Genomic DNA, 24,466 nt, shown 5'->3' with positions numbered 1-24,466 from the left:
TTAGCTTATTTAACGTAACTAAATAATTAAAAAACGAATATTAAAAAAATAAAATAAAAATTGAAAGGAATATAGAAATAAAAATAATACTTTAATAAATAATTAGATATTTTTAATTGTAACAGTTAAAAAGGTTATAGTGTTACCTTATAGAAATTTAAAATGGATTCTAGTGATTCCTGTTTAGAAAACACTCCTCCATCAATAAAAGAAACAGCAGAAAATGTAATAAGTAATGTAAATACGTAAGTAATGTAAATAATTGTAATATAACAATAAATGTTTATAATAAATAAATTACTTTTTGTAGACTGTAAAAATGAAATTTTTAATTTTATTAGTTAATAAATGGTTGCAGAAAAAATATAATATTTAACTCTAGTGTAAAGTATTTTCCTCACACTCGGCAATTTGCACTTGCACTCGCTTCGCTTCGCTCGCTCGTGCGTGCAAACCCTGCCTCGCGTGAGGAAAAGTACTACTTTCCACACTTTTTAAATAAATAACTATTCCATTAAAGTGATTTTAAGTTATTCAAATTTCTCTACATTTTTGTTGTCGCAGCGCACGTAATATTTTTATTTATTCTAAGTTTATAACAAAACAGTGTTGCCAACACATTTTTCTTTTTTATTCGCATACACATATAGCTAAGAAATAATTTGCATAGTTTTTAGAATTAAGAAAAAATGCTCTGAATTTTAATAAATTTGGGCTAAAAATAAAATCAAATCGCTTACACGTCTTTCATTTATTACAGTGCTCGAGGTTCTAACTTATAAAAATTTTTGCGAACTTCGAATTTATAGATGTGAGCTATAAATTTTATTAAAATTCTCTAGATTTTAAAGGGCACATTATCAAGAAATTAATGCTACACATATGTAGTCAACATTAGGGCTTACAATACCGAAGTAAAATCTGAATGCCGGTATTTGATATTTGAAATTTGAAATATCGGGATACCGCTATTAAAACCGGTATTATTAATAAAAAATTTACTAGTTATATTTTTACTTACATCAGATATTATATTGACTTGTTAACAAATAATTGCTGAAATCTAATAAATATTGTTCTGAAATGAGTAGATATTCGAATTTTATTACATAGAGAGTAGGAATAGATAAAAAAATCGTGCAAATAAAAAAAGTACCTATTAAATTTTATGTTATATTTTACATATAATAGGCTCGCATGGCATTATGTAATTAAAGAAGCGAAAAATATAATTAATTGAAAGTATTTATGAAACAATATTAATAACGCGTTTTGTTTATTAAAGTATGCTCTTAAAAAACATAAACAATCAATCGTTTCATCATCAAGCGAGGACCGAATTTTCGTACAAATATAACCAGCCGCTGAAAAAGCTCTTTCTGATTCTACACTTGTCGGCACTATTGTCATTAAGAAATCATACACATTTTGTAAATACGTTCCTTTGGTTCCTGTTTTTTCAAAAAAAGTAATTTCATCTTTTATTTTTTGTTCCAGACTTGGAATTTTTTTAAACGCAGGCACGGGTGAAGTATTTAGTGTTTCGTCTATTGCTGCCTGTAGTTTTCTCTTTAATGCGTTTACGTTTACCTTGTCAGATTCTAATATTGTTTCGTTACTAATTTGAAAAGATATTGGAAGGGATGTTTCTTGCACAACTTCCATATCTTCTGTATCTTCTAGATTTTCATGTGTGAGCCGTTTTGTTAAGCTTACAATTTTTTTAACGATTGTAAATTTGGATATGCGTTTAAATACTTCTACAACATCTTGTGAGCCTTTTTGCAGATACTGAAGTATTTGTGATAATTCAGTTCGTCGCAGTAAAATTCGAGATTTTAATGCTTCCAATAATTCTAATGCAATTGTAGATTTTTGCTGGGAAAGAGTATTTAACATAAATGTCAAAGAAGCGTCAGCCGTCAAAAGATTTGCATCTTTTCGGCATAATGCATCTACTGTTAATTTTACAGGTGAGTAAGAGCAGCAATAATTGAAGATAATAAATTAAATTCTTTATCTGAAAAATGATAAATTGTGTATAAATTCAATTTTTATCAACCAATGTAATACAAAAATACCGGTATTTTTACATAAATACCGGTTTTTAATTACGGACAAAAATCGTCCGGGATTCCGGTATTCGGGATCCCGAGATCCTGGTATTGTAAGGCCTAGTCAACATGACTTTGTAACGAAACAAAACAGGATGTATTTCGGTTCGTTTAGGTCAGTGGTCGGCAAACTTAATAGCAAAAGAGCCAAATATGAACATTACAACAATTTTAAAAAAAATTGGGAGCCAAATCTGATTGTTTAGTAAACTTTTATTACACTAAATAAGTAGTACACTAAATAATACTAAATTTCATACTTAATAAATATTTATTAATGCGAACAATGTGCTTGCATCTCCTTGGAAAGTTTGAGTAAGTCAGGTTTGTATGTTGTTGTTTTTAATTTTAGGCATGATTCCAAGTTCTCATCAATAAGACGACTTCTCAGTTTACTCTTGATAATGTTCATGCTTGAAAAAGATTGTTCGCATATATATATATATATGTAGAACCGAAAAGGGAAAGAACAGCTTACGCGAGCTTTTTCAGCTGATCGTAAGAGTCAGGAATACTATTCCAAACGTTGAAAATGATCATGTCTTCCTTCTACAGGTCATTCAAAGCAGACCACTTGTGTTGTGAACTAAGACCACATTTTTTCTTCTCCAATATTTCCAATTCAACACAAAGACGTCCGAATTTAGAGCGCCATATCTCCTTGTTTTTTAATCCAAAAAAGCTACCATTTTAATTTCAAAGCTACCAATGTCAATTTCAAAAGGAGAAAATTTCAACTCGGTTATCGTAGCATTAAGAGGATTTTTGACAAATGCTAAAGTTGCTCTGCTGTTTTTAAATTCCAGAAACCTGCTATAACATACGAACAATTTCAGCCGGTAGCTTGTACATGGTTTGTGTTTACGTTTACGAAAACTAATAAAATTAAACTCGATGTTCGTTACGTATTTTTACAACAATATAAGATTTTAATTAGGTACCTATCTATCTTTTAACTTAAACAAAAAATTATACATGTTCTCGATTTATAGGAGAATTTTAATTTATCAAAATAAGATGTAATTTTTTTCTTACCAAGTTTTTTTTTAAATGAAAATACGCCTTCCGTGGATATTTGTGCCAGAGCCGCACTTAAGGAGCCAAAGAGCCACATGCGGCTCTGGAGCCGCACTTTGCCGACCACTGGGTTAGGGGATGCCATAATTAAGGATTTAGCCAAAATTCAACAACAGAATGGATTATTCAATTTTTTTTTGTGATTTTCTCAAAAAAGGCTCCTTTTTTTCGGATTAAAAACCTGCCTCCCGAACCCTTCTCCACCGAACGACGTCTAAAAGGACATACAAAACTTACCTAGGAAAAAAAACTGCTGGCTACGATTTGATCACTTCTAACATCCTAATCCAACTTCCCCAAAAAACTATAGCATTCATTGCCACCAAATATAATTCCGTCTTAAAAACCACACACTTCCCCATCCTCTGGAAACTCGCTTCTATGTGCATGATTCTAAAACCAAAGAAACCTTCCCATGATCCCAAATCCTACAGACCCATCTGCCACCTGCTATCTACACAGCTCTACTAGCCCCAATCTGGACATACCGAACTGTACGGTACTGCAAAGCGTTCCAATCTCAACCGCATCCAATCCCTTCAATCGAAAATCCTACGCACAATCCTTAACGCTCTTTTCTACCTAAGCAATCACACCATCCACACTGACCTAAAAATCCCTTTTGTCCTTGACCTAGCCAAATTCCGTTACACCAAATTTCATTCCCAAACTTTCCCAACACTTCACCCCGCTCATAAACAATCTATCCTAAACTACGCTTCCCTCAAATCATCACCGAAGACTGAAGCATCGATGGCCTCGCGATCACCTGATCGCATGATAAAAAAGGGCATCCTTCGAATTTACTTCAACGGCATCTTGTGTTAGTCGACTCATGATGGGTATCGTTGGATAGCCCTCATTCAAATCTTTCAAGCCATTTTTATCTATGTATTTAATCCGATTTACTTGTTGCCAATAGACAGTTGTAAATTAAATAGAGTTAAAAAAAAAAAAAAAAAAAATCTGCCTGGCTTAAGTTTTTTTTTTTTTCTTTTTATGAGCCTTATATATTCACTTCCGGTGATGGACAATGTTGCCTGAAAAGAAAATATATTTTCCGGTGGCCGAAATTCTACTCAAAAGTACCAAATAACCCTGTAGTTGTGAAGTTGCGTTTTAGAAGACTACAAATTTAGAGACATTTAATGATGATAATGATAATTTCTAAGGCCGTGATATTTACAAGGTGGACTTTGAGAATCTTAGTTCAAGTCTCTCAGTTTTTTTTGTAAGGAAGAACTTAATAAATAAGTCTGTAAGTAAAAATAAGAAGTTAGAACAAAAAAATAAAATAAAACTTTAGGATAGATTTGTCGAGCGAGAGTTCGCACAAAATTTTGTTTATCCCTTCATTTAGTTTCGAAACATATTTAAATAGATATTAAGCAAAAGGAGCCCAAATTTCAAAATTAAATCATAACTTTTTGCCACTTGAGAATAAAAAAACTGTTACTTCAGGACTTATTTTGAACTATAAACAAAACTAGGTCCGTTGTTTACAGAATCTTAGTCAGTTTTGTAGACTGAAACAAAGCTTTCTACAATGTGTATACTTTGATTTGATGAACTAGCTTATTTTTTTATGTTTATTGTCTTGCGTTAAAAATAAGTTTTGTCATAAAAGAGATTTGTAATTGTGTCTAAACTAGTGACAGCTAATAGGTGTGTAATGCTACGTCAGGAATGTTTGCCCTTTAGAGGATGAGGTTTTAGCTAACCTCTGGTCCTTTCACCAACAATAACGTCCACCCACGACAACAACAACAGGCCGTTTGTAGTCGCTTTTCCTTCCAGCGGCGTATTCACACTTCTTCCTCCAGATAGCCTCTTCCTGCACACTAATACAACCTCCCTTCTAGGGGCTCTAACCATGAATGATTAATGGACCTTTTATATACAGGCCTGCTCTTTCTTTAGCCTCCTAGTACCTCTCTCTCCAGCTTCTCTCTCCTAATCTTTTGTTATATTCACATTTTTATATTCATTTATTTTTAAACACGATTTTATTTAAAATCATTTAGCCTAAGGTAATTTTTTGTGGAAACGATGGGATTTGCCTGCACAATTGTTTTGAAATTTTACATTGTAATAATTCAACTCTCCTCTGCACTTAAGAAAACTAGATATGCGATTGCGAAAACATCCTAAGTAAAAGCTTAGGTTATTTCTTAGGAATAATTGCAGAAAATTATTTGAAATGAAAACGAATCGTGGTAAAACAAAGAAATGGTTTCTTTCTAATCCAATTACAAATTTTTTAATTTTTGCCATTTTTTCCTGTGACATTCCATGTGCACACTTCTGACCTTTGACTTCCTTATTTTAAGACAATCTACTTTAAAAATTGACTACTGATCCATCTAAAAGAGTTTTCAATGAATTAAACAACTTGATAACTAACACTGTTGAGTGCTCGTGTACACGTTTTCTTATAAAACAAACGTAATTTCTCATACGAAGATAAAAGGTATCCTGGAAAATGATATACCGTTTGAAAGCCCATAAAAAGTGCCAGCACCTAGGTCTGATAATGATCACATGATCAAATAAGGGCCTCATGAGTTTTCTTAAAAATTTCGATTACTTTTATTTTTCCAGTACTCGGAGGAAGATTGAGGATGTTTGGAGAATAACTTATGCTTCGAAATGGTATCAATTTTTAGAAAATTTATCTGTCTCTCTAACCGTGTCATCAGAATCGAATTCGGACTACTTTCTGAGTAATTACATTTTTATTGCAAAAAAGTAATGATTTTAGAAAAAAGTTGAAAGTGACGTCACTCAAGAACAGTGGAAAATATGAAGTTGGCCAATACGTCATTGAACTCCACTTTAGATGTGCTACACACAGTAGGCCTATGGACAATACTTACTGGTTCATCCCTGTATATCAATACGTTAAATGAAACATGTTGTTATTGGTACTAACCTTAATTTTAATTTTGCTAATAATTTAAATGTAGGCCCCTCTTGATCTTGAGGCCCTAGGCTGAAGTCTAGTTAGTTAGGAAAATCCGGCCCTGTGCATATTATACACATTCGCTAAAAACAACTGTAAAAATAATTGTTTTTTTTTTGACTTCAGAAGATTTCGGTGAAAATCGATATCGAAAATTTGACCTCCATCACGATTCTTCCGCTCAAAATATAAAAAACGTCTACGCATTTTAGATGAACTCAATTTATATAAGAAATTGTTTCTACCGCGTCTTTTTTAGCCATAAACTTTCACTTGTATGGTTGTAGACCCTCTTGTGAATTATTGTTATTAGTGATTAGGGCCTAATGTTCTTTGAATCGAGAACATTCAATGGCTAGCGTACTCCTCGGCCAAACGATATCCTGCCACAAAGATCTTCAACGAAAATTATTTAACTAAGATTGTCCGCCTGCTTCAAAGAGTTCTCTTCTCTCTAAAACGCACTCCTGCAGTACCAAGCACATTTTCATTACCTTTACAGAATTAGTACAATTGATTTCAGAAGTTTTTGTATTAATTGTCTATAACAGATGGAACCAAGTTAATTGCTAGGCTAACTTTGCGGAATCCGTGTTTGTTGATTTGTGTCTTTTTCGGTGATATTCTTGAAAATATCTTAATTGACAATTGTAAACCTTTTTCTTTATTACGAAATGTACACCACTTCTTACCCTGCTAAGTTATACGAGGGTCGTTTGAAAAGTCCGTGCAATAATAAAAACTACTTAATTTTTTGGGGTAAACCTTTTTTATTTTTCAACATAGTCTCCTTTTAGGCTTATACACTTCGTCCAACGCTGCTCTAGTTTGTTGATCCGTTTCTGCAATCACCTCCTCGTTCGAATAAAATCTTTTTCCCGCCAGCCATTTCTTCATATTGGGGAACAAATAGTAGTCCGAGGGAGCCAAGTCTGGAGAATAGGGGGGATGTGAAACTAGTTGGAACCCTATTTCCATTAATTTTGCGACCACAACTGCTGAGGTGTGAGCTGGTGCGTTGTCGTGATGGAAAAGGACTTTTTTGTGGGCCAATCGTGGGCGTTTTTCTTGCAGCTCGGTTTTCAAACGGTCCAATAACGATGAATAATATGCACCTGTAATAGTTTTACCCTTTTCCAGATAGTCGATGAGGATTATTCCTTGCGAATCCCAAAAGACAGTCGCCATAACCTTTCCGGCCGAAGGAACGGTCTTCGCCTTTTTTCGCGCAGATTCCCCCTTGGTAACCCATTGTTTAGATTGTTCTTTGGTCTCAGGAGTGTAATGATGTATCCATGTTTCATCCACAGTGACGAAACGACGCTTAAAGTCCTGCGGATTCTTCTGGAACAGTTGCAAACCGTCCTTGCAACACTTCACACGATTTCGTTTTTGGTCAAGCGTGAGCAATCGCGGCACCCATCTTGCGGATAGCTTTGTCATGTCCAAATGTTGATGCAAAATATTATGTACCCGTTCATTCGAGATGCCCACAGCACTAGCAATCTCACGCACCTTCACTCTTCTGTCATCCATCACCATATCATGGATTTTATCAATGATTTCTGGAGTAGTAACCTCAACAGGGCGTACAGAACGTTCAGCGTCACTTGTGCCCATATGGCCACTCCGAAAATTTTGAAACCACTTATAAACTGTTCTAATCGAAGGTGCAGAGTCACCATAATGTTTATCAAGCTTCTCTTTAGTCTCCTGAGGCGTTTTGCCTTTCATAAAGTAGTGTTTAATCAACACACGAAATTCTTTTTCGTCCATTTTTTGAAAATCACTCGACTTCCTCGATTCAAACGAATGCCAAACACAAAGAAATAGACCGATCTGGCTGAAACTTGGTGTGTGTTCTTCCAAGAGATGCTACTAACTAAACATAACCTCGATACGCGCCAGTGGTGCTATCTCTCTGACTTTGCACGGACTTTTCAAACGACCCTCGTATCATGTAAATTGCACTATTTATAAAAAATAATGATTATTGCTTTCGTTCGTAAAAATAATCTGGTCATATTTGGCAGAGAGATCAATAAAAATACAATTAATAATGGCTACAACTTATCAATATCTCCTAAGAAGATGAGATCAACTAGGAAAAATGTTGAAAAGAAATTTCAAGGGTTCTTAAAATATTTTGTTTCTTCATGAAATTTGTTGAAGTAAGGAATTTTTAAATTTTGCGTACTACGCATGATAAAGATCTCTAAAGCTTTGCAAGTACCCAATTATTTTTTAATTAAAAGTACATGTATCAAATAATTTTGAAATATTGTCTACTAAGAAAAACATTTTTACTTTAAAATCTTCTCTTAGGTCTGATTAGATTTTATTTTTATCAACAATCTATTCATGGAATTAATTATACCGAAATCTTTTTGATTTCGGTTTATTTATAAACCAGAAACATTTTGTGTAAGAATACATTCGGTTTCTTCTTGCTACGATTCTCTAGATCTGGGATGGCGAACCTTTTTGAGACGTGGGTCAAATTTTGTTCTTTTTGTTTAGTACTAGCTCTTGGGTCACTAATGCCCATTTGTACAAGAGTTAAGTTTACAAATTTTAAACTGAATATTTTCAAAACTAAACATCTTTAAAATTCAGTTGGCTTAACGGGTAAAATGGGACGAAACAAGTGCTATGGAAGGCTCTTTTTACAAACATAACTGAACAAAACCTTACAAAAGTGTGTTTTATCTGAAGAAAAATCTAAATATGGTTATTTGTGCTTTGGGTTGTCGATTTTTTTTATCAAACAAAATATGAGTAAAATTATACATTTTATTTGATATTTTGTAAACACTTTTGCTTTATTTCAAATACTACAAAAGCATTTGTCGTCATTTACGTTTTAGTACTGTAATGATCAAACTAAAGGTTACAGATAGCATTTAAATATTACTTTTGTGTCAATGCTTGATTGAAAAAAATACAGATAGAATATAAATTATCCCACACAATTAGAAAAACTAAATCAACCCGCGTAAACAAACAAATGGTTGCCTAGCAATTGTGGGCCAGTGTCTAACCCGCTGGTCATAGGTTCACCATCACTGCTCTAAATTTTAACATTTACACGTTTTCCATTTCTTCAAAATTTAAATATATTTAATTGTTGTTGACATTTTACACTTCATAAAACTAATTTTTACACCCAAAATAGAACTTTGTGGAAACCTAAATCCGTCCTCAGAAATCCATTTTTTTTAAAAATCCTGTAGATATCCTATCCATATAAAAGTTATTTATCAACAATTATTTAATGTATATTGCATATATGATGATCAGAGAAAATAGAAAAAGTAGTACCGCAGAAATGTCAGAAATTTGGAAAATTAAGGTTAGTGAAGCCCGTTTTGGACTTTCCTTCTTCTACGAAATTTAGCCACACAATTAACCCTTCTTTCTAAAGTACAAGATACAGTATCGTACATTATAGTGAAATGGTACTTTATAGGAGAGAATCTAAGTCATCCTTTCATCTAGGATTACAACTATTCGAATTTCCCCGGGCCTGTTATACAGGTTATTGACCTCCATGTCTAAAGATTGCTGAGTTTTTTACAGAGAATATTGGAGTAATTTTCTTTAAAAAATAAAATGAAGAATCCATTTTGTACAATGATTTCTTGTGTTTGAGGATTATGATCACCGAGGTCCAGTCAGATTCCATAATAAGACCTAACGAAATATAATTTTCAACCTTTTGCGATTTTTAAAAGATATTTTGTAATCTTTCATGCACGCACGCATTTGTGTGATATAAAAAGGTCGACTATGAATGAGTACGCGTACCTACCTCGGACCGTGGAGCGTGGGAAGGAAGATTATGTAGTCTGGAGATTAGCGTCTTCTCTGTACAGCATATTAAGTACCCTTGCCTTTCTGACTGCTTGAAGGCGGCTTACCTGGGGTATTTATGTCTAACGACCAACGTGATCTTCTTCTTGTTTTGGTTGGGCCGGGTGAAAGGATCATTTACATCCAACTTGTTTCTATCTTCTTATTGAGGTAGGAGTACCAAATTTCTTTTTTTTGGGAGAATCGACGGGACACTACGAGTTACTAAGCAGAGATACAGTAACCCTACCTAAGCTCCAGCGGTTAGCCTTTTCGTCCAACTTTACGAGTTTATCTTACAATTTAATGAAACGAATGGAGAAGAAATTTAATATTGAACGATTCACTGCTTTACAGACTACTTGGAGGACGAATTACCAAATTACCCATAGAACTCAAACGTTTAATATACAATACTAACCTCAATGTGTACTTACGGACTAGAGCTGTGGGGTTCAGCCAAACCTACAAACATATGGACAGTACAAACATTTCAGTCAAAACTCCTCCGACAGATAGTTGACGCTCCTTTCTATGGTGACTAACCTCACTCTTCACACCGACCTCAACATCCCCTTCCTACACCAACTCGCCAAGACGAAATACCAAAAATTCCACACTCTAGTCTCTCGACTAGATCTGATCCTCTCATACTTCTCTCGCCTCCTCTGACATCCCTAACAATCCTCCTCACTGAATCATCAATGGTCCCATTCCTTTCTAGGCTAACCTCACTCTTCACAACGACCTCAACATTCCCTTCATAGATCAACTCGCCAAGACTAAATATCAAACATTCCACACTGCTCTCTCTACTTGCTCTAATCCTCTCGTACTGTCTCTCGCCACACCTGATAATCCACGACGACGACTGACTCGCCAAAAGCAAAAATAAATAGTGCTAAAAAGTTAGCTGCAGCCTAAAACGTGCCTAAAAAGCCTTTCTTATTGAAGCATTATTGCGTGATGATTGCCACCCTACTTGCACGTGATCCACTTTGAGTACATCGAAGTATTGAATAAAAATTTCAACACTTCAACCAGCTAGTCGATTCAATTTCTGTTCCAGGCATTCATTCCATTTCATACATTGAACGATGAACACATCCTTCTTGCCCCCAATCTGCTATAATATCAGGTGTAACAGATATACCGGATGTGGCTATAAGCAACCATTTGTTGTTTTTTGTTTAGTTTATTTTCTTTTAATTCTTTTATTTTTCTTTTATTTTCTGAACAGTTGTGATTTTTAGAAATAAAGCTGAATGATAAATGCAGGATATTAAATTAACCTTGTTTCATTCATTGAATACTATGTTTCATAGTATTTTTCTATTTCTGTTATTGTGTTTTCTTTTTATTATCTATTCTTGATCGTGGTTTTTTCTTACAGATTTTATATTTTGTTTCAGGTAAGAGAACCTTTAAGAAGATTCGAAATTAAAAAATAAGGTAACTCATCTATAAGAAAATCCATCTTTTTTTATTTCTTTTTATTAAAGAATTTTACAGCTGTTCACAGCTACTGAAACTAGAAAAAAGATGAAATAAATATAAAGTGTGTGTGTTTACTTGCTTGATTTCATGAACGGCGCTGAAACTGGAAACAGCCGTAATAGGCCCTTAAGGTGTTAGGAAATGCTACTGACTTTCTTGTTAGCCTAAGTTAGGCATTCAGATGGTCGTAAGGTGTCTCAAACGTCTAGGACAGGGGTCGGCAACCCGCGGCTCGCGAGCCGCACGCGACTCTTTTATCCAAATTTGTGGCTCTTCAGCCTGTCCGAAATAAATTGTATATTTCAATTTTATTGAAACAAATGAAAATTTCATTTATTAAAGTAAAGATATTTTTTCAAAAAGAATTTTAAATGCGATAGGTTTGAAATTGAATAGAATTTTATTAAAATACAGTACGTAATATATCGGACTGCCACCATTTTCATTCAAATACAGGTTTAGTTATTATTTATTTTATTTATTTCCTTCGTAATATGTGGAAAAAAAAAATATATAAAACATTTAAACGTTATTGAATATCGTAAAATAATACTTTGTGAATTCAAATGATCTACAGAATTTTGTAGATTATTATCCTTGCGGCTCTTGGTAAGATTTACTAAAATTATTTAAGGAGAAATGGCTCTTTACTTAAAATAGGTTGACGACCCCTGGTCTAGCAGAGTTCGTGGTAAGAGTTGAGGTTGAGAGAGCTTGGGTAAATGGATTTGAATGTGGGGGATAGTTTGGAATGAAATTTGAGGTAACGAAAAATTGTTTTGGCGGAAATTAAGAGAATTTTTAAGTCGGTATGGATAGGGATTATTAATAGGAAGCATTGACTAAGGGTACGTAGGATTTTGGATTGTAAGGACTGAATTCTCCGTGTGGGACTGGGCGAGAATAGTCCCACGGTATCCCCTGCCTTTACGGAAAACCGTCTCACCTAGAATGATGTAGTAAGCCCAAGCTGACACCAAGAGGTTGTAGAGAAACCGTAAGTCATGAGCTGGGCATGGCTGGGGGCCAGTGACCATTCTAGGCCTTAAAATAGGAGACTAAGAGTCTCAATGAAATGGTACCACAGGATCGTGAATCAGCCCCCCTGGAGTTCTGTCTCCAAGTTCACGAGTTGAGAAAAGGTTTCGTGGTGGTTGCGGTAAAGCAGGGACGATGGTAGAGTCCCCTTGGTCTATTGTGTGGGGTGGAGGATGGTCATTTAGCCCTCTGGGAATTGTCGCGCCACTTTCTCATTCACCGTAAGAACATGTAAGGACTGAATGCGATTGGCAATCCCGTATAGTTCAAGTCAATAAGTCCCTAATGGACTTGTTTTGTAAAGTCGTTTGGAGCCTCTGTCTAATAGTTTCTTTTACATTCTGTATCTGTGATTCAATTCAGTTTGCTTGAGTCGAGTATGAGGATTTGCCATGTCAATCGTTTGTCCAGGTGGAGTCCCAGAAAACGGACTCGAGTAAAATCCTAAAAAATAAAAAATAAAATAAAAATCTTTAAATAATTGAATAAGAAACTAAATTTTAATTTGTCCTTTGTACTTAAATCTTTGTAATTACTATTTTGAAGGATAAAAACTTAATGGATTTAGAATTTAAGCACAAAACTACAGTATCTGTTTCTATTAGTTTACACTCTTATTTTAAGAATCCCTCCTATTTATAACACGGAATTTTCCTCAATATTAACCAAATATACATCCATGTTTACTGTAAGATGATTGGCTGAGCGCCTAAGAACAGCTGTGAACATATTGTTAGCCTTTGTTCCATCTTCACTCTTTGAGAAATGTTTACTTTTGCCTTTAACTGGTTGTAGCTTGTCTTCTTCCTGTCTATTTAAGTAACGTAAATTTTGATTTGATAATCTCTCACAACTTACTCTTGCACTTCTATGTGGCCATTTTCTTTTTGGATTTTCTGGAAAAATGGTGGGCTATTGCAACGTATTTAATTTGTACCATTCTGCAAATGGTAACATTATAGAATACATAGAAATTACACGAGATTATCTTTTAATCCAGAACGTTTGTGAATTTGAGCAACTTGTTAATAATACTCGTATTACTAGAGTGACAGGTTCATGCATTTTGTTAAAAAAGTACTTTGAACCTTCAATAACCTCCTTCCCTCTCAGAAGTGCAGTAAAAATGAATAAAATGTTTCCAATAAATGTTATAGATTTGTGATTAATGCAAAAGTTGTAAGTTTATTGAAAATCGTTGAAGCCATAATCGAAGAAAATCTTCAAAAAATTCTTCGAACGTAGCAGGTTTTGGTTGAAGAATTTTTGGACACCAATTTTGACCGCAGTTACATGTACGTAATGTAAAATTTAATCTCTTTAATAACGACTACCTACAGCTTTTTTATTTTTACGAGATATTTTGTTCCCCTAACTCTCACGCGAACAGAAAGAGACCATTATCTAATATCAACTTTTTTTTTGGACTCAAGATGATCTCAAATTTACATTTTGAGAGAAAATTTAACCCTATCTCAATATTACCTTTTAGATTTAGAGAGGTTACTGGTTTCTAGCCAATCCAATGTGACCTAGAATCTAGTCTATGGTGATTGTCTTGAGTTAATGTTTATTCACAGTTCTAACTTGTAATAATTAAAAGTAATAATATTTGTGTTAATTAATGTTAATACGAGGGGGTACCCAAAAATAACCGGAATTGCGTTGCCGCGCATGGAGCTTATGTAGTACGCATTTCTGCCGCTAGACGTGTATAGCGCAATTCCTTGCCAGTTCAGTCCTGCCTGTGTTGTCTGCCTGGCTTGTTCTGTTCATCTGCAGTGATTGTTTTTACCAGCGCTGTTTTGTTCTTTTTTCGTTTTTTATGATGGCAAGTTTAAGTGAACAACGTGCAACTCTGAAATTTTGTTTTCTACTCGGCAAAAATGCTGCTGAAAGTGTTTTAATGTTGAAAACAGCTTACAAAGATGACGCTATGGGAAAAACTCAAGTATACGAGTGGTTTACTCGGTTTAAAAATGGCGACATGTCGATTGATGACAAACCTCGTTCTGGACGTCCATCAACTGCCCGAATCGACGAAAATGTTGAAAAAATTCGAGAGCTGGTGTTCACAGACCGTCGACAGACAATTGATCAACTGTCAGAGAGTGTGGGTTATCTTGGAGCTCGGTTCAGCGAATTTTAACGGAAGGTTTGGGGATGAAAAGGGTTGCTGCCAAGTTTGTTCCTCGAGTTCTGACTGACAATCAAAAAGAACATCGAGTTGAAACATGTCGTGCTTTGAAACAACAGCTTGAAACTGATCCAAACTTTCTGTCAAAGGTCATTACTGGTGATGAGTCATGGTGCTGTGGTTATGACCCAGAAACAAAGCAACAGTCGAGCCAATGGAAGACGTCATCTTCACCCCGACCAAAAAAATGTCGTCAAGTCAAGTCAAACATCAAAACAATGCTGATTTGCTTTTTTGATACCAAAGGCGTAGTCCATTCAGAGTTTGTCCCCCCAGGTCAGACCGTCAATCAAACCTTGTATTTGGAAGTTTTGAAAAGATTGCGCATTAGTGTTCGCCAAAAAATCTCTGTTACACAGTTTTTGGCTAAAAATGGCATGGTTCCGCTGCCCCACGCACCTTACTCGCCTGACCTGGCTCCGTGCGACTTTTTCTTATTTCCACGCATGAAAAAGGGCATGCACGGTCACCGATTTGACAACATTGAAGAGGTCAAGAAAAAAACGAAGAAGGAGCTGTCAGCCATTTCTAAAGATGACTACAAAAAATGTTTCGAACAGTGGAAGCACCGGTGGGACAAATGTATTAGTTGTAATGGAGAGTATTTTGAAGGGGATAAGGTTGTTCTGTAAAAAATTTGTAAATAAATAGCTTTTAAAAAATAATTCCGGTTTTTTTTGGGTACCCCCTCGTATTGATTAAATTAGTTAGTTAAAGAATCATTTTCATTTCGAAATGGGTCAACAGTAATATCTGAAAAATTTCTTTATTTAATAAATCATATTTTACTTAGAATACTGGAAGCTATTTGTAGAGAATGGTCGGTTTATGTGAGAATTCTTAGATCAAAAAGATGAATTATTTTGTTTTTATTTTATGTTTCGTTTTATTTGGATACTCTCGAGATCTTACAGGAAGTTAGCCATCAGAATCTCTCAACCGGTAGTACCAATTTAATTTCCGGTTTCCATTCGGTAGCCCATTCCATACCTCTTCCAGAAAAACAGTCTAAAAACCGCTCTTCTCTCACGTGACTCCAAAATGACTGTGACTAACAAACTACTCCTTTAAAAAGTAGTCATTAGGCCGATGTTGATCTACGCCTGCTCCGCCTGGAGCCTGGACTTGTAGTAGCAACATCAAGAAAATCCAGATAACCCAGAACAAATTTCTCAGACTCGCAACAGACTCTCCACGACGTACTAGAATTGACTCACTCCACGGAGACTGCGTCCATTACTCCCATACACTCCTTTATCCAAATTCGTCTGCTCAATCTCCTTTCCATCCTAGACTGCCATCCCAATCCACTATGCCGCCACATAGCCTCCTACGATCCTTCTACAACATACAGACACAGAAGACTAAAACATATCCTACACTAACTTTCTACACTAGCTACAGGTTTTTCCTCCTTTTTCCCTGCATTCCAATCCTCCTCACCTAACTTTTCTCCTACTTCCCTTTGTTAAGAAGGTTGAAATGTTTTTATACATTTATACTTCTATATTTATGTATTGTATATATTTATTATAATAAATATTTATTCTCCTTCTTCTTCTTCAGTCTAAAAACCGCTTTTAGAATCAATTAATGTTTGCTCTAAGCGTATTTAATTGCTATTCAGAGATAGAGATAAAGTTATATTGATTTTGTGAACAGTTTTTGAGTTGTCGTTCGCTCAATTTTTAATCCGAAATGCAGGCAGGAGCACAAAATCTTCGCTACAAACTTGGACTTCTACTAAATTTTGATGAATTCTTAGTCCCATCGGCAGGACTTTGAATCTCAGTACTTGAGTGGGCATAAGATGTTAAAAGAAGACTAGGTTTGTACCAATATCCCTTGAGCACAGTTTAAGTCCTGATATGAGAAGATCGTTATAGATATTCTATTTCATTTTCCCTCTGAATGTTCTTGCAATCAACTAATAATTATTCGGGCATTAATTTTGCTTAGATTACTAACCCTTGCCTGGAAAAATGATCAGCTCCTCGGGGTGTGGAAGTGTTACATTACATGAAAAAGAATTTCTTGAAAATTTTGTATGATAGCCTTAAGTGTAGTATTCAACAGTTTGGATAACATTTAGGACTTTAAAAATATTTTATTAATATTTCAAGATATTGAAAATCGGTTAAACGAAGTGAGTCATTAACTATTAAATTTCAAAATCACTTTGTAACGTAATTTTCCAATATCGGCGCTCTCTTATAACTTCGGTAGGCTGCTATCAAATCTTTATTGCAATCATCGGTCCCACCAAGGCTTGGCAGCCCGATTTGAGTTTAGGATTAAAGCCATTTTGGGAATTTAGGTATGGATTCTAGAGCTGCACATCTTATTTCTTGAATCAAGACATCATAAGTACAGCTTGATGGATTCCGATGCACTGAATTTCAAATCCAATACCGACCGATACCTTTCCCAATCCGCGTTATTGTGATTCTAACCTCGTGCCTTTGGGTACCTAATGCGAGCACACCAGAGGTTGTCTGTCGCCTATCCAATGACTTCACCAAAATTCCAAAGGGATCAGAACGCAGCCTAGAATTTCAAGAGTTTTACAAAATTTCGATTCTTAGTATACAAGTGATAAAGAAAAAAATCTTTTAAGTAAAAATAAATTAATCGATTGCGACATTTATCTAACTTTTTTCGACTTCAAAGAATCTGAAATTAAAACGATCATGAAATTTTCTCCTTTTTAAAAGTGATGAATGTACGCATATACACATTTAATCCCTGGCACTACGCACCTGGCCGATCGACTGAATAAATCTCTCTTGGGTCACTATGATTATTAACAAGTTGGAACATGCCAGTGACAGATACAATAGATTTCAAATGATGATCAAGTGGCCGGTGGATCAGGACAGCAGAATCATAGCCAGATGAAGGATCTACCTTCATTCAATAAAATGCTCGCTTGTTTTAGATATCAGATACTCTTCATCATGTACGCCACTCGTTCCGCAGGTTTCGATTTTTTTTAAATAAAAAAAGAAAGATGGAATTTGAAGCTTATAACCACTCCATTATCCTTCCATAATCTTGGCTTTTTTAAGTAATCCAAATATACTTCATTGGATAATTATGAAAATACTTTAATTTAAAAAAAAAGTAAGGTTCTACATGGATAATTGCTTTTAATTTGTATTTATCGAAATGACTACATTTATTTTTAAGAAAGACTGTAAGAAGAGAAAGAAAAAAAAATTAAAAGTTAAAAATTACATGGACAATGTCGGAACAGAGTTATCGTCGTGGCTTATGAGAGTGTATCGTGTATCTGGGCGCGGCGACGAAGAGAGTATGATGCTGTGAACAGGTCTGGAAGGACAGGTTATGTTAATAGAGGACACAGCACCCACGCATCTTTCCACGACCAGCTTCACTCTATCTCTACAGGGTACAATTTATTTTGCCAATATCAAATATCACGCAATGATTTTCGTATATTTGCTGTAATCTTTTATTTATCTGAACTTTATTTATCTGTTGACCACCCGATTACTACTTCGGAATGAGAGTTCTGCAGCACTAGAGTTCACTTTGAGCTTAAGCTTCCGTCATGAAGTTCCTCTCAAGCTCTTCGCCTCCTGTCGGCGCTCCTCAGCTCTTGTATCCTTCTACATCCGTTCCATCCATCTAAATCTAGATCTTTCATTACACCCTGATGGGTTTAAACGCAGCACTCTTCTTGGCAATTGGTCTTCCTTCATTCTTATGATGTACCCACCCAATCTTAGCCTTTTCTCTTGAATTTCTCCTGCTATAAGAGGCTCAGGGTTCAATGATTGTAACTATTGTGACAGGAATCCTTTTTCTTCTAGGCTTTAGTTCTTCCTAAATATTTTACTTTCAAATAGGCAATTCTCAGCTCTGAACTTTAACCCCAATCGTATTACATTTTTTTTTACTCATTCTTATACATATTCATCAATGTTTCTTGAAGAATGGGCTATTTTCTGCGACAATACTCTGACAATACTAACACATTCTCTGTCTTGGCAATACCAATCTTCACTGCTTAATTTTGCTTTCGATTTTCTGGAACTTATTTTGCTGAAAAATTTTCGTTTTGTCTAATAATATATGTTAGAAGCATTTACAAGATATTGATTCTCATATTGGAAATAAGCCTGCTGACATCCACCCGTTTGTCTTTCAAAACTTTTCAGTGACAGTTTACCGCCACATCTTAATCTATTTCCTGTTCTTTGACGTGGAAGGCAGTGTTCATTGTAGTACTTGCGCCAAACCTATTAATTCTTTCAACGCGCAAAACAATTCCTTCTTATTAGTTTATCATAGACTGACTGAAAAGTTATGAATGCGTGATGAATTTCTATGTCGTATTCTCTCACCTGTCTTCAAGGTGTGTCCCACCGAAAATATTTGGTCTCTAAAATTCTTTGAAATATCTAATTGCCAGAAATGGAATGCACTAAATCGACATAGGGCGATGGCTTTGAGATTTTCTGGGTTCTTGATCTAATTTTCTGTGACTTTTTCAAATTAAGGTTCCTCGCCGTTTTATATCGGAATTGGTTTTTTGTTATTTTCTCGTGCCAAGATACCAAATGAAATGCTCTATTTCGCTTGAGTTGCTCAAGCAGTAGTCACTATCAATGAGAATACTATGGACCGAAACTAAGCGAATATCTAGTTAAGAGATCTTGCAAAAACGCGCATTTTGGACTGATCAATTGAAGCTACGTCAATAATTGGATTCCATTGCTAGAACATGAACAGAAAACTGTAATTTAAGCCTAGTTCTGCCTAGTAAAGCGGTTAAATCTTTAGTCTTGCATTATCAGTTCTTCTTCGTCTAGTTTTAACTGTTCTTGAGATTTGCGGAAATTTTAGTTTAGGGCGCTGTTTTTTTGCAAACCAAGACGATTCCTTCAATGATTTCCTCTTATGCAGTTGAACAGAGATTGTGCTGCTCTTATTCTTCGGGATGGTATGTCCACTCTTATGTACTTCGCCTCCAGGTAGAATGAGAAGAGTGAGCGCGGTGAAAGAGTTGTGATTCTATGTTATATTTGTGCCCTTCAGCTTCTTGTGTTGATGCTACCAACTTTTTGTTCTTTTTTTTTAAATTTAAAAATGAATTTTTAGGCTATCTGTAGTTGTAGGTACCCTCGCTCAAGTTTCATTCCTACATATCAATGTATAATTAATTGTACAAACGTCCAATTTATTCCTCTGTTTGTAATTAATTATTAATATGAATATGTCTTGAAGGCAATACAATTTTGTTGGACACGGGGTTAGATCTACAATACTAGAATGTAGTATTATAAATTTAAACTATTATAACTTGCCATTGCGTTTAATTATGGCTGGTTTCGGATTGTCATCTATACGCAAAAGTTGGTTTAAAATTCGGATATAGAATTGAACTGACAAAGTTTCTGCCTGGAACTCATTGCTGACGGATAATTTGTCAATAATCATTGAAAAAATAAATCTATTTCCATTTTAAAGAAAAGAAAATTCCTGATAGTTTCAGGCCCAGATTTGAGGCATCTTGAGTCCATTCCTTGGAGGGCCTTGACTACCTCCAAAGTTAAACTAGTAAATGTAATTAGATAAATAAAAAATAAATATTGCGCTAAAAACTAAGTGTAAATTTTGAATATTTAGGCTATTGCTATAAAAATACCTGTCACATTACATAATAGAATGAATTGTTTAGGCAATAAAATGTCATATTTAAAATAAGAAAAATACTAACCACATTGTGAAGAGTCAAGGTAGAAAACTTTATATTCTACTTTGCATTTAAATTGTTGTTCATAACATAGCGTGGTGTCTGTGCTTTTATCTTATAGTGGGGGCTCTACTTCACACCTGAGTACTTATTCTTTTTACCATCCATTCTAATTTTCATAGGTTTCGAACAGAACTAAACGGAAAACTTAGAATAAAGCGGATTGTTATATGAACGCTACACTTTGAGCTATAATAATAATATTTTTCCTCTCGTACTGTTGTCCAAGGAAAGTATTTTCACTTTTTCTTATCTAAATTTTCCAGCTCCCTTGGATTCGAAAAAATGGTCGTTACAAAGTTCTTGAGCCGTACGTGAACTCAAACTCAAAAGCAGAGAATCGCTGTAAGATCGAATTTATAATTAAGATTATGATTTTTATCAAAAGAGGGCCTTACATGTATAGTTCGTGTCGAATTTCAGAGGCAGTCGTTCAAATCTTTTTTTTTTTGAAAAACATTTTTGAAGAAGCTGTATTATTGTCCTTTTTTTAAGCTGCCAAGTTCTACCTCTACATTCGAATATTGTGCTTCAAGTTCCTGGGTTTTTATTTTGACCGTAATTTCTTTCAGAACTTCAACTTTAGTGGTTTAGCTAGAAGCGTAATTTTTTTTTTTTTTTTAATGATTTAAGGCGCGTCAACATCGCCCGGAACTTTTTTCAGTGCACTGCCGGCCTCCGGACAGTGAGCTGCAAGAAGCTCCTAGGAAGAGAAAATCTAAGGATCAGCAGTTGCATTCGAACGCGTGGGAATCCAATACGCTAATCGCATAGCTAATCCCTTGCCTAGAAGCGTAATTAGTTGAAAATAAAATTCTGGTTGTTAATAAATACTTTCACTATGGCAAACGTCAGAATATTAGAAGAAACACTCTCTCAAATAAATTATTTTATGTGAGTTAATCTTAAAATCCTGTTTTGTCTATTTAATTGCATTGAAACATATTATTTATCTATCCACTATCCACAATGGATTATTACTTCACTATTTTACAAGAACTTTCTTCAAGTATTCCTTAAATGATTTTTATGATTATAGTTTGAGTAAATCTAATCCTGCATTAGATACAATCTGTGGCTGATAGGAGTAAGCACTGATTCGAGAAAACAGTAACAACAATTCAGTGGAATATAAAATGAATTAGGTTTTATTTTTTAAAAAAAGCCGAGTTGTTCCTAGAAGCAGTCAGGGCATTCTTCAGACAGTCAGTGACTAAAACAACTCTTCACAAAACAAAAATCAAAAATAAAGTTGTTTAAATGGAGGAAAAATTCACACAAAGTAAGTGAAGAAGATTTCTTCGAGTTAGTTTATAAATTCCAAAAATCTTTTAAATGAATTCACAATGAGGAGTAAAACATTGTGAAAATTACAGCGCGATAACCACATTGGATATTCTCCAATTCTTGTGTAGTTTCAAGAACTGAACATGTTCTACAGAGATGATTATTAATTCAATGAGTGTATAGCGAACAATGCCAGTGTATAAGAAACATTAGGACACTGGTCTATTTTATTATTACCCGCCATACAACGCTCACAATTTGGTTACAAATCCATCTATTATGAGTTTTTCGTTTGTTTCATATTAAGAGAATTACAAAAAAAAAAAACGAAAGATTTGGTTTTGTTTCCTAGAAAAGGATTTGGAAGGAGTTCAAGTATTTAGAGGTTGATGATTTTTTGGAATTGAAAAAATGGAAACTGCTTTGTTAGTTCAATAAATTTCATGAGTTGCTCTTCAGTATTTAATGTTGCCTTTCTTCATAAATTTAGAACCTTAGGTTATGATCTTTATGGCTACATATAAACATAATGAAGGTGAACGAACAACTGGGGTCACAAGAGACTTCGAAGTGCATGTCGGTCGGTGATTGTTACTGTTTTCTAGGGATGGGATTATAGCTGAGTAGTTAGCTGGTTGGATTCCCACGCAGAGATCCTACGTTCAAATTCAGCTGCTAGCTCGCAGATTTTTTTCTTCCTAGGAGTTTTTTTTTTTTTTTTTTTTTTGTGCAGCTCACGATCTAGTGATAGAGAGTGTTGTCTGTAACGAGAGAAATCTATCAGTAAGCCGGCAAAGCAAATGGAAAAAGCTCCGGACGCCAATGATATCAGATGTTGACGCGCTTTAAATTACTATAATGAATAAAATAAACTCTCCCTCACAAACCACACCATCTCTTGTCAACAGAGAGCGTAAAGACTTCGATTATACCCAATTATCCTGAGACTATTGTCTCCTTAGAGTAAAAACATGTACAATTGGAGGCCCTATTGGATTTAAGATATTTATAAACGAAAAATATGCAGTTATTTACAAAAATAATAATACAGATTAATGAAAGGAATCCTCAGTTATTATTTCGGAGGAAGCTGAGTAGAAAGGAGATGATTAAACAAAAGAGATTTAAGGATGGAAAAGGTAGGAGCATGGCAGACTGATGATGGTAAGGAGTTACAGAGAGAGGTAGCGCGAACTAAGAAAGATTTATCAAAGATGAGTATGGTGTGAGATAGAGATCAGAGGGACGAGATCTAGTATTACGAGAATAGATCGTGGATTTGAACATGAAGAGTTGGAAAATATAAGATGGCCTTTGAGATTGTATAACTTGAAAAAGGAATAATGCCAAAAGTAGAAGATAAATCGAAGTTTGAAGTACGTTTTTACCAAAATGAGGCTTACCATTTCTAGTAGTGTGAACTTAGGAAATATATAATACTTTTGTCACCTTCTCTAGAGTCCTAATTGACACCAAACTTAAAGTTTTGTTGAATACAAACTAATGTGGGTGTAGCGTTAGTAACTTGTAAAGTAATTGGGAGGTTGTCAGTTATCAGTTGTTATAGCCTTACTTCAGGCTTATGTCCGCTATTGGTAATGGCGTTGTCTTGTACTCGATCGAAACTACCATGCCTTTCGTTCACATCACCTTCTACCTTGTACCTTAGTCACCTTGTATTTTTAAAAAAAAGTTATTTACGGTTAGAGTTGCTGTTGATTTAACTAAAAAGTAGATTCCTTTCCCTTAAATTTAACTTAAAGTTTCTCCAAGAAAAGCAATTCTTTCCGTACCTACATCTGCCCCGTCTAAAGCACGTTTCATCTCCTTTGGAAGTTTTCTGTAGTGAAAATTCCACAAACCCATCCAAAGTTAATCCTGCCTCTCTCGAATAGCCTCTAAGTCTTCCACCTGTAATGAGTAATTTTCTTCTTTTAAAAAATGATTTAAGGGACGTCAATATCTTAGGTTATTGGCGCCCGGAGCTTTTTTCAGTGCACTGTCGGCCTCCGGACAACACTGTCCATCACCGGACAGTGAGCTGTAAAAAAACTTATTTCTACAACAATTTGGTAATATCTCTCCAATTCATTTGACTGTTTTATTATAAAATTTGGTTGTTGACGCTAAGTTCATCTCACTTGAACTTGGGCAATATATTGGAGGCCTTCCTAGACGTGTCTCAGTTCTTCAATAGGTATGGCACCCCAGAATACTATACAAACTCGAAAACAGTCCTCTCTTATTACTTACCTCATTTTTGTTATTTTTGAGTTAAATCTTAGAGAAAAGTAGTTGTAATTTAAAATTCATTGATATTTTTCGCACCACATTTTTGTATTCAATAAAACTTCCATTTTGGGGCTAGTGTTCGACGTTAATCTATTCGTGAATTGATCATAAAAAGGCGTACAAAAAAAAATAGTTCTAATAATCTAGAATCATTAGAAAACTGATGATGCATATTTGTGGTTTGTGTTGTAATAAGAATGACGTCATGAGATCAAGACAACTTAGTAGCTCTAACGAGGCTGTGTGGATGGACGAGAGAGATAGAATGATTGCAACGGGGCATTACGTTCTTTGGAGGGGCAGGCCAAGGACTTCCAGCGCCTTCTCTAGGAAATCAAAAAGACTTTTGTCTCCCACGCAATGAAATT

The 24,466-nt window shown here is 34.9% G+C and overlaps 1 protein-coding gene across 2 annotated transcripts in view; it reads left to right on the top strand.

Moving 5' to 3' along the window:
- Positions 1-24,466, top strand: part of Egfr (epidermal growth factor receptor) — a 380,956-nt gene that overhangs the window by 115,964 nt on the left and 240,526 nt on the right. The window lies entirely within an intron of this gene.

The sequence above is a fragment of the Rhodnius prolixus genome, unplaced genomic scaffold (assembly GCF_049639745.1).
Source record: "Rhodnius prolixus isolate KJV_2025 unplaced genomic scaffold, Rpr scaffold_2, whole genome shotgun sequence".
Classification (NCBI taxonomy): Eukaryota; Metazoa; Arthropoda; class Insecta; order Hemiptera; family Reduviidae; genus Rhodnius; species Rhodnius prolixus.
This window is presented reverse-complemented; position numbering and strand designations above follow the sequence as displayed.